Genomic DNA, 16174 nt, shown 5'->3' with positions numbered 1-16174 from the left:
GTTCACCTAAAGTTTACCTTGTCTGTTACTATTCCTAACTATTCAGGTTTTCTTTTCCATTAGTATTGCATGACCTGTCTTTTTCTATCCTTTTGTATTCAACTCTCACATATCCTCATATTTTGGATGTGTCTCTTGAAACAGCAAACAACTTGATGTTTTTAATCAATTCTATTGAACTAGATAGGGTTCAGCTATCTATTCAACTATTGAATAGATAAGGTCATTAAGAGAAAAAAGAGATATTTGATCCACTTGTCTCCTACTGTCAATTTCCATAATTTCTTAGTTTCCATAAACCCAGTTCATTTCGAGATTAATTAATGAAGTTATTTCCCACAACATCAATATGGTATTTCACATTTGGTGAAAAAGAAATTTTGAGTCAGGCAAAATATTCTAAACTTACTAAGTTTTCATAGGCATGAAACATGTCAGACAAATGGGTCTGTACATACACTGTACAGATATATTTAATTGTGGGAAAGAGTTACTGTTTCCTTCATGTTCCTGTTCATAACACACTGAATGACATAAATATCCAGTGAAAGACAGATGTAGATATCCACTGATATGCAGAATTCTATAGAAATAATCTGCAATGAAAGTCTCCTTACTGTGTGGCTTTTGTTTTAGGCAGAGGGCTTAGACAAGGTTTACCTTATCTGACTCTCTAGTTTCATATTTTCTGGAAGGCCCCACATTTTTCCTGGTTTCTTTTCTTCTTTCATCACCAATATTCAAAGAATGCCTCCCTCCTTCTCTTTTACCCTTGTCTCCCTCAGAAATGAAGCCTTTCCAGGACAGTTACCTTCGTTCCCTCATATATTTCCGTCTCTTTCCTGGTGTCAAAGCTTTAGTCTCCCAGGATTCTTTTTCAGAATTTTCAGACATAATGTGGAGTTTATCTTTCTGGGCAAAGCTTTAGCTTGTCGTGGGGCCTTCTGTGGCTCTTTCCTCTTTTATGGACTATTTTTCTGGACTCACTAGCTCTCCACAAAGCTTTGTAGCAGGAGTTCAGGAGACAGCTCTGCTAAAATCTGATGTTGAGTTTTCTACTTAAGGGAAGGAGTCAGCTTTATTTGCTCTTTGAGTTGATCTTCACGGTAGATATGGCATCAATTTACATGTAGTCTGTGGAGGGCCATGGAGGAGAAAATTCCCTGTGGCATGCTGCATGTCCTCTATCCTGATACCCACTCCAGGATTTTATAAACCTTAATGCCAGCCAAAGAGGAGGAGACTGGCAAGAGTGAGGTAGGCTTAATAAGGGCACCATGCGCATGAACGCTCAGGTTGATTCTAACACCTATTGATAAGTGTAAAGTCCCCATTCTCCCACACGCGTGAGGACATTTCTATGTTAATACTTACCCTCTCGTCACTAGTACAAAGTCTTTAGAATGTAAGATTTCAGAGAAACTAAAAGAGAATCCTATTGCAAATCACGTTTTCAACAGAACACCAAATTGGGTGTCTTTCACCCTTCTTATACCACTTTAGCCTCATTGCCCATTGGTTTCTGGCAATAGTCCCTTTGGACAGCACCCAGCCCTCTCTGTGCTGTCCTTGGAATCAACAGCCACAATTCCATTTCCCCTTCTCACCTGCACAGGACTCAAGGGCTGGGGATTCATGATGGAGGTTATCCCCTCCCTCTCCTTGCCTGTGGTCCCCACTGCACTTAGGAAGTCATTGAGGCCAGCTTTGGACCGGGTGCTTCCACAGGTCCAGCCAGAGACTGTAACCAAGAGACAAAAGTTTTTATTTTCTATCATGTCCAAGATTTCTGGCTGCTTTGGTGTACAAATATAGACCAGGACAAAATATCAGAACACAGAATATTCTGCTTTGACCCATCAAGCATTGTGGAAGGTTTTTGGCCATTTGCCACCTGCTTCAGACACCACAGGTTGGTTAATCCAAAACCTACTTCCATCTCTCTTAGTCCTCAGCAGCTGCCAATGCAGATATTTTCCCAGCTTCCCTTGCAGCCTTGAGTAGCCAGGTGACAGAATTCTGGGCAATGAGGACAAAAGTCTCTTGACTGGGAGGAGGGGGGAAGATAATTCTGTGAAAACATTTATTTTCCTGTTCAAAGGGATACATGTAGCTTCCTTAGCTTGAGAGAGTTTGCAGGAGAAGCAAATAGAAAATGAAAGAATTAGCAAAGTGCCCATCTTAGGTGTTAATCCATGAGAAGTGGTGGAAGCAGGACTGAGGGAAAAAGGCTCAGAAGATACTGGCCATGGAGGGTGGAATGGTTCATGCTCAGGGCCTGCAAGAAGGATGTGATAAGAAAGGCAGTCTTCAAGGTTTAAAATCTGAGGGTCACTGGTCCAAATGACCCAGCGACAGAATCACAGAAGAGTCCTTGCTGACTGGAAAATAAAGAGGGCCACAAGTGCCAAGTAAGAAAATCTGATCATAGGAAGAAGCCAGTGAGCAGGAATTTGTAGCAAAACTAGCAAGCAGATATGATGTGGAGGACAGGAGTTGCCTCATACCTGAAAGAAAATCAGAAAGCTTTTACAAAGCCTTGAGCAAGGAGATAAATACACATACAAAATCAGAAAATTGTAGCTTTCTATCAGAACAGGTCAGCAGACAATTAAAGATGAGGGAAGGAAAGCATCAAAAATAAATATAACTTCATTTTAATCACAAACTCACCATACAAAAGGGAATAAATTGGGACAACAATAACTTAGACAGGGAAGAGGAAAGGGATGGGATCTGCTTAGACTAAGAAAATAAGAAGCTATCGGAAAATTGACTATCTCATCTATGAGATCTGTTATACAACCTCATGGTAACCACTAAACAAAAATCAGAACAGAGACACAAATGATAAATAAAGAAAAACTGAGAAAACCATCGTAGAGAGTCGCAAAAGTGAATTGGCAGTTGGAAATACATGTGACAAGAAACAAGGGAAATACAGAACAATCAGAAAACAAGTGATAAAAGGGCAGTATTAAGCCCTCATATATCAATAAGCACTCTAGCTATAAATGGACTGAATTCCCCAATCAAAAGACATAGAGTGGCTGGATGAATTAAAAAACAAGATCCAACAATATGATGCCTCCAGGAAACACATCTCAGCTCTAAAGACAAACACAGGCTCAGAGTGAATGGATGGAAGATGACACTCCAAGCTAATGGCAAACAAAAGAAAGCAAGTGTTGCCATACTTATATCAGGCAAAATAGACTTCAAGATAAAAAAAGCAATGACAGGCAGTAAATAATGATAAAAGGGACACTCCACCAAGAGGACATAACACTTATAAATATATAGGCACCTAAAACAGGAGCACCAAAGTACATAAAACATCTATTAAAAGACATAAAAGGAGGGGCCAGTCCAGTGGCATAGCAGCTAAGTTTGCACACTCCGCTTCAGTGGCCTGGGGTTCACTGGTTTGAATCCTGGGCGTGGACCTACACACCATTTATCAAGCCATGCAGTGGCAGGCATCCCATGTATGAAATAGAGGAAGATGGGGATAGATGTTGGTTCAGGGCATTTGGCAGTGGATGTTAGCTTAGGGCTAATCTTCCTCAAAATAAAAACACAAAGAAGTAAAAGGAAAAATGAACAGAAACACAATAATAGTGAGCAGCCTCAACACCCCACTAATATCAATGGATAGACCATTCAGACCTTCTGTCTGAAAGACAGAAAATCAACAAGGAAATAGTGCAATTAAATGAAAAACTAGATCATATGGACTTAATAGATATACATTAGAATATTCCATCCAAAAACAGCAGAATGCACATTCTTCTCAAGTGCACATGGAACATTCTCAAAGATAGACCATATGTTGGGAAACAAGGCAAGCCTCAATACATTTAAGAAGATTGAAATTATATCAAGCACCTTTTCTGACCATAATGCTATGAAACTAGAAATCAACTACAGGAATAAAGCTGGGTAAGTGACAAAGATGTGCAGACTAAACAACACGTTATTGAACAACCAATGGATCATTGAAGAAATTAAAGGAGAAATCAAAAACTATGTGGAGGGGCTGGCCCAGTGGCATAGTGGTTAATTTTGCATGTTCCATTTTGGTGGCCTAGGGTTCACAGGTTCGGCTTCCAGGCACAGACCTAGCACCACTCATCAAGCCATGCTGTGGCAGCATCCCACATAAAATAGAGGAAGATTGGCAGAGATGTTAGCTCAGTGACAATCTTCCTCAAGCAAAGAGGAAGATTGGAAACAGATGTTAGCTCAGGGCCAATCTTTCTTACACACATACACACAAAAATCTGGAGACAAATGAAAATGAAAATACACTATACCAACTCTTATGGGATGCAGCAAAAGCAGTTCTAAGAGGGAAATTCATAGCAATATAGGCCCAACCTTAACAAACAAGAAAAGTCTCAAATAAGTAATCTTAAACTACACCTAACATAACTAGAAAAAGAAGAACAAACAAAGGCCGAAGTCATCAGAAGGAGGGAAATAATAAAAATTAGGGCAGCAATAAATGAAATTGATCCAAAAAAGAAAAAGCAGTAGAAAGGATCAATAAAACTAAGAGCTGTTTCTTTGAGAAGATAAACAAAATTGACAAACTCTTAGCCAGACTCACTAAGAAAAAAAGACAAAAGTCTCAAATAAAATTAGAAATGAAAGAGGAGAAATTATAACAGATAGCACAGAAACACAAACAATTATAAGAGAATAACATGAAAAACTATATGCCAATAAAATGGACAATCTAGAAGAAATGGATAAATTATTAGACTCATACAACCTCCCAAAACTGAATAAAGAAGAAATAATTTGAATAGACAAATCACAAGTAAGGAGATTGAAACAGTAATCAAAAATCTCCCAAAAAATAAAAGTGCAGGACCAGATGGCTTCACTGGAGAATCCTACCAAACATTCAAAGAAGATTTAATACACATCCTTCTCAAACTATTCCAAAAAAGTGAAGAAGATGGAACATTTCCTAACTCATTCTACAAGGCCAACATCACCTTGATTCTAAAGCCAGACAAGGACAGCACAAAGAAGAAAAATTACAGACCAATATAGCTGATGAACATAGATGCAAAAATCTTCAACAAAATATTGGCAAACCAAATACGGTAATACCTTAAAAGGGTCCTGCATCATGATCAAGTGGGATTTTGGCCAGAGCAATTAGGCAAGAAAAAGAAATAAAAGGTATCCAAATTAGCAAGCAAGAAGTGAAACTCTCACAGTTTGCAGACAACATGATTTTATATAGAGAAAACTCTAAAGAATCCATTGGAAAACTACTAGAAATAACAAACAACTATAGCAAAGTTGCAGTGTACAAAATCAACTTACAAAAGTCAATTGCATTTCTATACTCTTGTAACAAACTAACAGAAAGAGAACTCAAGAATATAATACCATTTATAATCACAACAAAAAGAATAAAATACCTAGGAATAAATTTAATCAAGGAGGTGAAAGACTGATACAATGAAAACTATAAAACTTATTGAAGGAAATCGATGATGACATGAAGAAATGGAATGATATTCCATACACATGGATTAGAAGAGTACACACAGTTAAAATGTCTCTACTACCTAAAGCAATCTACAGATTCAATGCAATCCCAATCAGAATCCCAATGACATTCTTCAGGGAAATAGAACAAAGAATCCTAAAATTCATATGGGGCAACAAAACATCCTGAATAGCTAAAGCAATCCTGAGAAAAAAGAACAATGCTGGAGGCATCACAATCCCTGACTTCAAAATATACTACAAAGCTACAGTAATCAAAACAGCATGGCACTGGCAGAAAAACAGACACACAGGTAAATGGAACAGAATTGAGAGCTCAGAAATAAAACCACACATCTATGGACAGTTACTCTTTGACAAAGGAGCCAAGAACATACAATAGAGAAAGGAAAGTCTCCTCAATAAATAGTGTTGGGAAAACTGAACAGCCAAACACAAAAGAATGAAAGTAGACCATTATCTTTTGCCATGTACAAAAATTAACTTGAAGTGGATTAAAGACTCAAAGGTAAGACATGAAACCATAAAACTCCTAGAAGAAAACATAGGCAGTAGACTTTTTGACATTGGTCTTAGAAGCATCTTTTCAAATACCATATCTACTTAGGCAAGAGAAACAAATGAAAAAATTAACAAAGGGGATGACATCAAACTAAAGAGCTTCTGCAAGACAAAGGAAACCAGGAATAAAATGAAAAAACAACCCACTGACTGGGAGAAAATATTTGCAAATCATGTATCCAACAAGGGATTACTATATGAAGAACTCACACAACTCAACACAATAACACAAAGAATATGATCAAAAAATGGACAGAGGATATGAACAGACATTTTTCCAAAGATGATAGACAGATGGCCAACAAGTACATGAAATGATGTTCAACTTCACTAATCGTTAGGGAAATGCAAATCAAAACTACACTAAGATATCACCTTATACTTGTTGCAATTTCTATAATTACCAAGACAAAAAATAACAAATGTTGGAAAGGATGTGAAGAAAAGGGAACACTCATACACTGCTGGTAGGAAGGTAAGCTGGTGCAGTCACTATGGAAAATAGTATGGAGATTTCTCAGAAAATTAAAAATAGAAATACCATACGACCCAGCTATCCTATTATTGAGTATTTATCCAAAGAGCTTGAAGTCAACAACTCAAAGAGATTTATGCATGGCTATGTTCATTGCAGCGTTATTCACAATAGCCAAGATGTGGGAGCAACCCAAGTGCCCAGTGACTGGTGAATGGATAAAGAAGATGTGATATATATATATATATATATATATATATATATATATATACAGTGGAATACTATTCAGCCATAAAAAAAGACAAAATCGCTCCATTTGCCACGACATGGCTGGACCTTGAGGGTATTATGTTAAGTGAAACAAGCCAGACAGATAAAGACAAGAACCATATGATTTCCCTCATATGTGGAAGATAAACACATGGACAAAGAGAACAGATTAGTGTTTGCCAGAGGGAAAGGGAATTGGGGGGTGGGCATAAGGTGGAAAGGGGCACATATATATGAGGACTGACAAATAATAATGTACAACAGAAATTACACAGTTATAAACTATTATTGTCTCAATAAAATTTTAAAAAAGAAAATTTGTTTAAGGTGAGAACTAATCCATGTTCAAGTTCTGGACTCTGATTATTGTATTGTGGTTATAGAGGAAAATGCTTCATTCATAGGAGACATATGCTGAAGTATTTAGTGGCACAGTGTCATGATATCTGCAACAAATTCTGAAATGATTCTGCCAAAAAAGAATTTATATATATACATAAAAAATATAAAATTTATTTAAAATAAATTTAAAATTTATTTAAAATATAGAATTTATTTATATATACAAAATATAACATTTATTTTATATATATATATGAGAGAGACAGAAAACAACAAGGTAAAATGTTAACTGGTAAATCTAGGTGAAGGTTAAATAAGCACTCTGTATTATTCTTGTAACTTTTCTGAGAGTTGGAAACTTTTCAAAATAAAAAGCTGAAGAAAAACATGAGTTATTACAGCAAGTTTTTTAGTGATAAAAGTGTTCCAGGAGAAAGAGAAAAATGAATAATGCAGGAGAGACTTGGGGAGAATTGCAGAAACAAGGGCCTTGCGTAGGTGAGAGGATGGGATCTTCTATCCTCGGGCAGGGCCTGGCCCACAGGGATAGTGACAGGGCGGGACAGAGTAGAAGGGTGGGTAGGTAGGTAGGTAGGCAGGTGGGGATGTAGGGAGGTGGGGATGTAGGCAGGTAGGCAGGTAGGTAGATTCGGCAGTAGGCTGATAGATTTGAACACATGAAATGTCCTTTGCTGGTGGCTTCTACTTTTTTGTCCAGTAAAATAAAACAAAGAAGAATATACTCTGAGAATGAGCAAGAAGACCATGTTGGAGGTTTGAGGAGATAAGGTAAAACAGTAGTAGGAAGGCCCATAAGAAAGATGTGTAGGAAAATACAACATGGGCAGGCATTGTTGAGGGCCCATATCAAGCCTGTGGTCAGGAATTTAAGTTGCAACCAATCAAGGTGACTTGAGTTTCCTCCTTGTGGGGAGGCAGGCTCATAGTTGTCAAGAGGACCACAGACAAGTGACAGTCGGGGGGTCTCATAACCCCCTGGGGCAGAGGAAGGAAGCCCATAGCTTCTGAACTGTCCAGATATTTGTTCTGACCAAAGCCGCCCTTATACGCAAAGGCCTGGCTCCAAATGTCTTGGCTTTCAATACAGCCTGGGACCCTTAATTTATTCATTCGCCAACATTAACTACCTGCCAGGCAGGGCGCTGAGTGCTAAAAGGATCCCTAGGGAATGCTGGTGCTACCATTCCCCCGGCATCATGCTGAACATCACCACGAATCACCCCAGGGATGCAAGGGCTCCTCCAAGAGCAGCAGCTCTTGGCCTTTCTGGTCATTAGGACCCGTCGAGAATCTGAAAAACATTATAAAAATATACTCCAGAAAATGTGTGTATGAAAACACATGCCATTCACAATTTCACACTCCTAGGAATTCATGGGCCCTAAGAACCTAACCATGTTTTAGAGGACCAATATTTAGTTATTCTTCACTCTTCCAACAAATGCTGGTTGAGTACCTAGTATGCAAGGCAGTGAGATAGGCCATGATTAAGAAGAAATATATGACCCTAGCCTCATGGAGCTTACATTCTAGTAGTTAATTGTTTGTAAGCTAAAATATAGAATAAGTACAAAACATGCTATGAAGGAAATTACTAGGGAAGGCCTCTCTGGAGAGGTGACATTAGAGAAGAAAAGACAGAGTGTTCAGGAGCAGCTAAGGGTTAAGACATCTAGAGGAAAGAACTATGTATCTGAAAAAGTAAAAGGAACCCCCTGAACCTGGTTAGAATTGCACCTTAAGCATCTCAAGAGAAACAAAAACTGTAAAAGATAAATTTTTTAAAGATAGAAAATTCTTCATATCATCTGCCCTAAATTCCTCTTATCAAAATATAAGGCCCACTTCTTTCACTTGGCATTCAGTGAAAATAGATCAATGGTGTATTAATTCTGAGTTTTAGCTTACATGGGAAGAAAAAAATCTCTGGCCAGTTCCACTAGTGCTACTGCAAGAGTGCTGCACACTTCCTGTCTTCCATGATTTGTCTCATCGTGAGAGCCAGGGTCTCCGCTTTGAGCTGCTCCACCAGGGTGGTGATACCCAGATTTTTAGCTTCCACTTGGAGTAGGTTTCCAGGCTGGATGGTTTCCATCATGCTATTCTACCCTCTGTGAGTGACAAACAGGTGGATGCTGGGGTGAGCTTGGACGAGCTTGGACAAAGAAGAAAAAGAGCAAGATATTGCTAGAGCAAGGATTTGGGAAACTTGGAAAAGCAACAGTGTCAGGGAAACACAATAAGGGAATCTGGAGGTGTTTGGGAATCAATCTAAAGAGTCAATTACTTGGGCAAAATTCTGTAAGCATCCTCAGAAACTTGGGCCTACAACCTCAACCAGAGAACAGCTAAAGCTAAGAATGCAGAGACAATACTAATTCAGCACATATCACCAGTCATCCATCTATCTACTCATCATCTCTATACATCATTGTTAAGCAGGGATTGTGCTTTACACTAAAGGATTGCCAGTCCTTGTCATACTGTTCCTCTCTCATTTGAAACAAAATAAAATGTAGATGAGGAGTTTATCTAACCAAGGGACTCAGAATCCACTAATGTGCTTTTGGAAAGTGCAACTCTTGGGCTCTGCCACAGCCTACTGAACTACATTTGCAGAACCAAAACCTTATATTTCCAATTCACCAAAAGTAATTCTCATCCAACCTGTAGCTCTACTTGTGAGGGGTCCAGAGAATGCAGCACCAGCCAGAGAGGAAACCCCTTGAAGATGCTGTAGGGCATCTCGACAGAACAATGAGGAATTTTGTCACATTGGAAAGACACCATGGCACCCAAGCCTCTCACACCCTTAGTGAGGTGGAATTGGGTTGGTGTCTGTGTGTGGTTCTGCGTGTAATGAGTAGGTGTCTCCAGGTCACTATACATCAGTGACTTCCCTGCTGGTATGCAGATATATCTCAGAACATTTATAGATGCTTCTTGGATGGTGTTTAGCTGATTTAGATCACCTGCCATTCGCAAGAGGCCAGAGTAACTCCATTTGAATGTCACTAGTGGCTATAGATAACTGGTCTGGGTTATAAAAGAATGAAGTGATCCCAAAATGTTAACCTTTCCTGGTGCTTTTCCCTTTACTAACAGATGCTTTCCTTTTACGGGGAGGTAGAGTCCCCAGGTAGCAGTGACAGCTTCAATAAACCCTAAAGAAAAAGTAGCTAGAGAGAGAAAGGCAGATGTGGCTAGTGTCTGCAGAGAGAGGAAGCCCTTACCCAGGAGGTCACTCTGAGGAAGCCAGCCCACAGTTTTCACATTGGCTGCCAATTTGACATCTTTGGGCCAATGAGAATGCTTACACTTCCATGTCACCCTCGGGGGAGGTGGACAAATGCAGCATTCATCTCCTTTAGGACTTCCCCTACCTGTTGTGCATGCACTATGGAGCCCAGAAGCACAAAATGAAAACCCACATCTACAAACGTAGCAATAAAATTCTCAAATTCCTGGAGAGAGCAAAAAGAAGAAAATTGCTAACTGACCGCCAATAAGAGTCACACTGTTTTTGGAGCACGCTTCTCATTTGAATTCTGTGTTTTCCTTGTTTAGGGTAAATCAAAAACTCTCCTTTCTACAGGTCAACATCTACCACATCTGGATGGCCTAGAAGAAAGAAATTTTTCTGATTTCTTGGTTTATCCTTCTTCTCCAGGATCACAGGAATGATGCATCCTTCATTTCCAGGATTCATAATTTGATTAGTTAAATTTAAAATTCCTCTCTTGTGGGTCAGGAAGGGGGACATTTCTTGATAGTATCCTCCAGAGGATTGTATTAACACCTTCTCTCATCCATCACTATGGGCTTCTCCCAGAGGAGCCTGGGAGATAAACAGTATCCCCAAATGGTCAGTAACTGGATCTCATCTACCCCTGACAGAGAGGCAGCAGAAATATATACTGCTGGAAGATGGTTAGAGAGAGACACACACATGATACGTGTTTCACAACTTACACAATATAATCTCAAGATCTTCTCAGATTTATAAAAGTTTCCAGTGACCTATGTGGGCCTTGCCACAAGGCAAGCTGTGAAGTTCAAGGTATTTATTCCCCTCCAAACCTCCACTTTACACAAATGATGTTCTAAGGATATGTTTCTGAGAAGACTTTTCATCTCTGCTTTCTCCTTGTTCTGTGTTCCCATAGTCAGCTACTCCTTGTGAGGTTGAGGTCACTTCTTTCCCCATGATGATGGCTTCTATAGGATATGAGAGGACTTAACGAAAAAGATAATGATAAGTCTCTCAAGAATGCATAAAAGTTAGAAGCCAGGCTGGAATATACAGCATCAAAGATACAGAAGTCTGGATCTTTGCCTCCCAGTTAACACTAGCCAAGAGGCATGTGTCTGGTTTTTCCATTCCCGTTAACTGGGTATGGGTAAGATGTAACAGTAGCAATAACAATGACCAGTATCAGTTAGTCATGCCCAATATGTACCACCACTGCGATGGGATCTTAAAAACATATCCAATTCTCTCAACAACCCTGAGTGCTGAGGTTATGCCTCTTTTCCATCCCCAGAAACTGAGGCTCAGGGAAGACAAGACACTTGTTTGAGGGAATATATCAAATAAATGGCAGAACCAGGATTCAATTGAAACTATGTCAGACCCTAAAATCTGGGTCCTTTCTACTTCACAACACCAAAATGGACCACAATTTGGGAAAATGATGATTCTCACATATTTCTCTTAGAATATTCATAGGCTGAACTCATAGTGAAAATATCTTTCAGTTTGTTGGTTCACTTGAGGATGTAGCACAGACTATGGAGGGAAGAATAAAAACTAAGGGCTGCCTCAGAGTCAATCTTATATTCTCAAGTATTTAGTCTGAATAAAAGCAGTTTGGGTGTTGTTAAAACTGCAAATTACCAGGATCCACACCTCGACATTCTGATTCAGTAGATCTAGGGTGGGGCCCAGAATCTATATTTTTAATAAGCCTCCCCAGGGAACCTGACAAAGATGGGTTCCACTTCGAGGAAGACTAATGAGGAGCATGACTTGCATGATCCTGAAGCAGCAGTGTGGAAGGGTACAGCTCACTAAAGCTATATATATTCTGGGGTTGGGTTGGGAGAGTCTCTGACAACAAAGCAGCATATGTAACTGATGAGATTCCCTTTAGTAGAGCACCAATTGTTTCAGAGCTCCCAGTTCCCATATATCCCCTTGCTTCTGTGAAAAATGGAAGATTTCTTTGTCAGAAATATTCTCTTCACTGTATCTCTGGCCCTAGTATCAGGCACAACCCTCTCAAACATTCCCCAGTATTCCTCTAAGCCTGTGGTTTTCAACTTTGGCTGAAAATTAGAATCATCTGGGGAACTTTTAAAATCCCAATGCCCAGGCTGCACCCAGAACAATTAAATCAGTATATCTGGGAAAGGGACCCCAGAATTTGATACTTTTTAAAGGTCTCCAAGTGATTCCAATGTGCAGCCAAGGTTGAGAACCGCCTAGTGAGAACCACTAGGTAGACATTGTAAGTTGGTCATTGGCAGACTCCAAACAAGAGGTTAGAGTGTCGTAGGGCAGAGAGATCTGGGGTTGGGTGTGGCTTTTACAGGCTAAGGTTGAGAAACTGGAATGAGAGTTCTGTGTTCAGTAAAGCTATAGGGCTTGGGAAGAAGCAATAGTTAGAAAAGAAGACAAAATGAGATTCACCATCCCAACCAATTTCAGAACCAATTTCAGTAACAATTTAGTGAGCAAGTGCTATGGACAAGGCACTTGGTACTGTGCCTCAGAGAGCTCAGGATTCAAACAAGTCTAAATAACATAAACCTCTTCTCTCTTAGACAAGACTCAACACTTGGCTGCTTTCATCTCTGATGGAACGCTAAGAGGGAAAGCAAATCCACCATAAATAGGAGTAAGAAAAAAGTGGCTAAACTTTTAATGAAATTTCAATTTCCATGTGTGGGCAGGTATGGGAGATTAAAAGTCTGAGAGGCCCAGGTCATAAGGTAAGATTGCCTCTAACAACCAAAGCATCCTCCCACCCCAGACCTTCAATACATGGGGTTAGCCTACTAATGGCTTGGCTGGGGCAGAGTACTAGAGCTGAGAGGACTATCCTTAGGTTCACGGGACCTTTCCTGAATACAAGAAAGTGACTCACTGAAGGCTGAGGGTGAGGCAGGAGAGTTGAGAGAGATCGCCCCAAGATGCCTTGACTAGGCCTTCACCAAATGCACAGAAGTGAGAGAAGGGCAGCAAGGTGGAGTGAGATCTCCTGAATCACAAAAATTTGTTGGAGGGAATACAAAGAAAAAGCACTCTCCAGTGAACAAAAACTCTGATGGCCAAGCTGTGAAGTAGAAAGGGAGTTCCTAAAGTTCAGAAACCTGGTAGGTAGACTGTAAGCATGAAAAGACATCTGGAGTCTCAAGAGAAGAGATATCTAGTCTCGCCATTCCTGCTGAAAGAAAAGTTCTGACCCCATTATCAAATTATTTTAAGTCAATGGTAAACTAAATCTAACTAAACTGCAATGAAGCCAAGACTGCTCAACCACAGACAATCAGTCACACATAATCAGCCTGACAGATGAAGAGAGATTCCACTATACAACACTGTTGTATTAATTACTTTAGTCTCTATTATGCTTTCACACACAATGTTCAGTGTACAGTAACAATTATAACACATATGACAAAGCAAGAAGAGGTAAGCAATAATTAAGAGACAAAAAAGTCAATAGAAGCAGACACGTAGATGGCACACATGTTGAAATTAGCAGACAATGACTTTTAAATAATTATAAAATATATGTTAAAAGACCTAATGGAAAAGGTGGGTAACATGCATGAACAGAATTTTAGTGCTATTAACAGAAACTATAAAAAAGAACCAAATAGGGGCTGGCCCCATGGCTGAGTGGTTAAGTTTGCAAGCTCTGCTTCGGCAGCTCAGGGTTCTACTGGCTTGGATCCTGGGCACGGACCTAGCCCCATTCATCAGGCCATGCTGAGGTGGCATCCCACATAGCACAACCAGAAGGACCTGCAACTAGAATATACAACTATGTACTGGGGGACTTTGGGGAGAGAAAAAAAAAAGAAGATGTTAGCTCAGGTGCCAATCTTTTTTTTTTTTTAAAGAAGAACAAAATAGAAATAAGTACAAGAAATAAAAAGTATATCAGAAATGAAGACATTGTTTGATGGACTTAACAGAAGATTGAATCTAGAAACAGAAAGAATAAGTAAACTTGCAATAACAGGTTAGTATAAATTACCCAACTGAAACACAAAGAGAAAAATAAAAGCACTGAATGGGACATCAGACACTTGTAGGACAATATCATATGATCTAATATATATGTAATTTAAGCCCAAGAGCAAAAGGAGAGAGAAAATGGGGCAAAGTAATATTAGAAAAGATAATGGCTGGTAATTTTCAAAATTGATGACAAACATCATACAACAGATCTAAGAAGCTCAATGAATTACAACAGGAAAAATACGAAGAATATTACACCAAGACTCATTAGAGTTAAACTGTTGAAAACAAAAGACAAAGAGAAAAAACTTTAAATCATTCATAGGAAAAAAGACATCATCTACAGAAGAACAATAACAAGAATGATGGCTGACATCTTATCAGGAAAAAAATGGGACAGAAGACAGTAGAAAGGCATTTTTAAAGTCCTGACAGTCTGAAGTTTTATATTCAGAGAAAATAATCTTCAAAATTAATGCAAAATAAAGCTATTTCAAACAGACATAGGTTGAGATAATTAATCTCCGGAAGACCTGCACTCAAGAAATGGTAAAGGAAGTTCCTCAGTCTGAAAGGAATAATATTAGAAATAAGCCTGAGCTACAGGAAGAAATAAGGAGAACAAGAAAGGGTAAAGACAATATTTTGTATTATCTATATTTAATAAATGTATTTATGTAAAGCAAAAATAACATTACGGGATTTACAACATAAGTAGAAGTAAAAGGTACAACAACAATAGCATCTTGGGCAGGAGGGTGATCAAATGGAATTATACAGTTGGAGGCATCTTTCATTGCTCATGAGGAAGTGTAATATTATTTAAAGGTAGAGTAATAAGTTAAAAATGCATATAATAATCTCTGTAACAAAAAACTGAACGATAATACACAGAAGTATAGATAAATATAAATATTTAAAATATTCAATAAAGAATATAAAAGAGAAATAAAAATATTTTCAATTAACCCAGAAGAGGGCAAGAAAGGAAAAACTGGAGGAAAAAATAATGAATGGGACAAATAGGAAACAAATAACAAGACAATAGACTTAAAATTAACCACAACAAAAACTTCCTTAATTGTAAGTGGGCTAGGCATTCTAATGAAAAAGATGTTTTCATATCAGGCAAAAATCAAGACTCAACTATATGATGTTTACAAAATGCAACACTATAAAAACACAGACATATTGAAATACAAAGTTGGAAAAAGATACTCTCTATACACTAATGACAAGAAAGCTGGTGTTGCTATATTAATATCAGATAAGACAGGCTAAACATATAAGGCAGGAAGTAATATCAGAGAAAAAGAGGGACATTCCATAATAATAGTAAGATCAATTCATCAAGAAAACAATAATACTCAATATATATGCACTTAATAATAAAATTTCAAAATAAATGAAACAAAATTGACAAAATTAATAGATAAAAATGTAATCATAGTTGGTTTTAATAACCCCTTCTCAATAATTAATAAAGCAAATAGATAACATTGATATAGAAGATCTGAATAATATTATCACTCAGTTTGACCTAACATTTACAGAACACTGTACCCAACAAATGCAGAATGCAAATAACTTTCAAATGCACATAAAACATTCACCTAGGTAGAAACATTCTGGGCCATAAAATAAGTCTCAATTCAGAGGGTTGAAATCATGTAGAGTATATTCTCTGACTAAACAGCATTAAATTAGGAATTAACAATAAG

At 38.4% G+C, this 16174-nt stretch overlaps 1 pseudogene; it reads right to left on the bottom strand.

Annotated features, from left to right (window-relative positions):
* Nucleotides 1-8307: 8307 nt before the first annotated feature.
* LOC106824681 (UDP-glucuronosyltransferase 3A1-like) overlaps nt 8308-16174 on the bottom strand; it is a 31164-nt pseudogene continuing 23297 nt past the window's right edge.

This window comes from Equus asinus, chromosome 10 (assembly GCF_041296235.1).
Source record: "Equus asinus isolate D_3611 breed Donkey chromosome 10, EquAss-T2T_v2, whole genome shotgun sequence".
NCBI classification, from domain to species: domain Eukaryota; kingdom Metazoa; phylum Chordata; class Mammalia; order Perissodactyla; family Equidae; genus Equus; species Equus asinus.
This window is presented reverse-complemented; position numbering and strand designations above follow the sequence as displayed.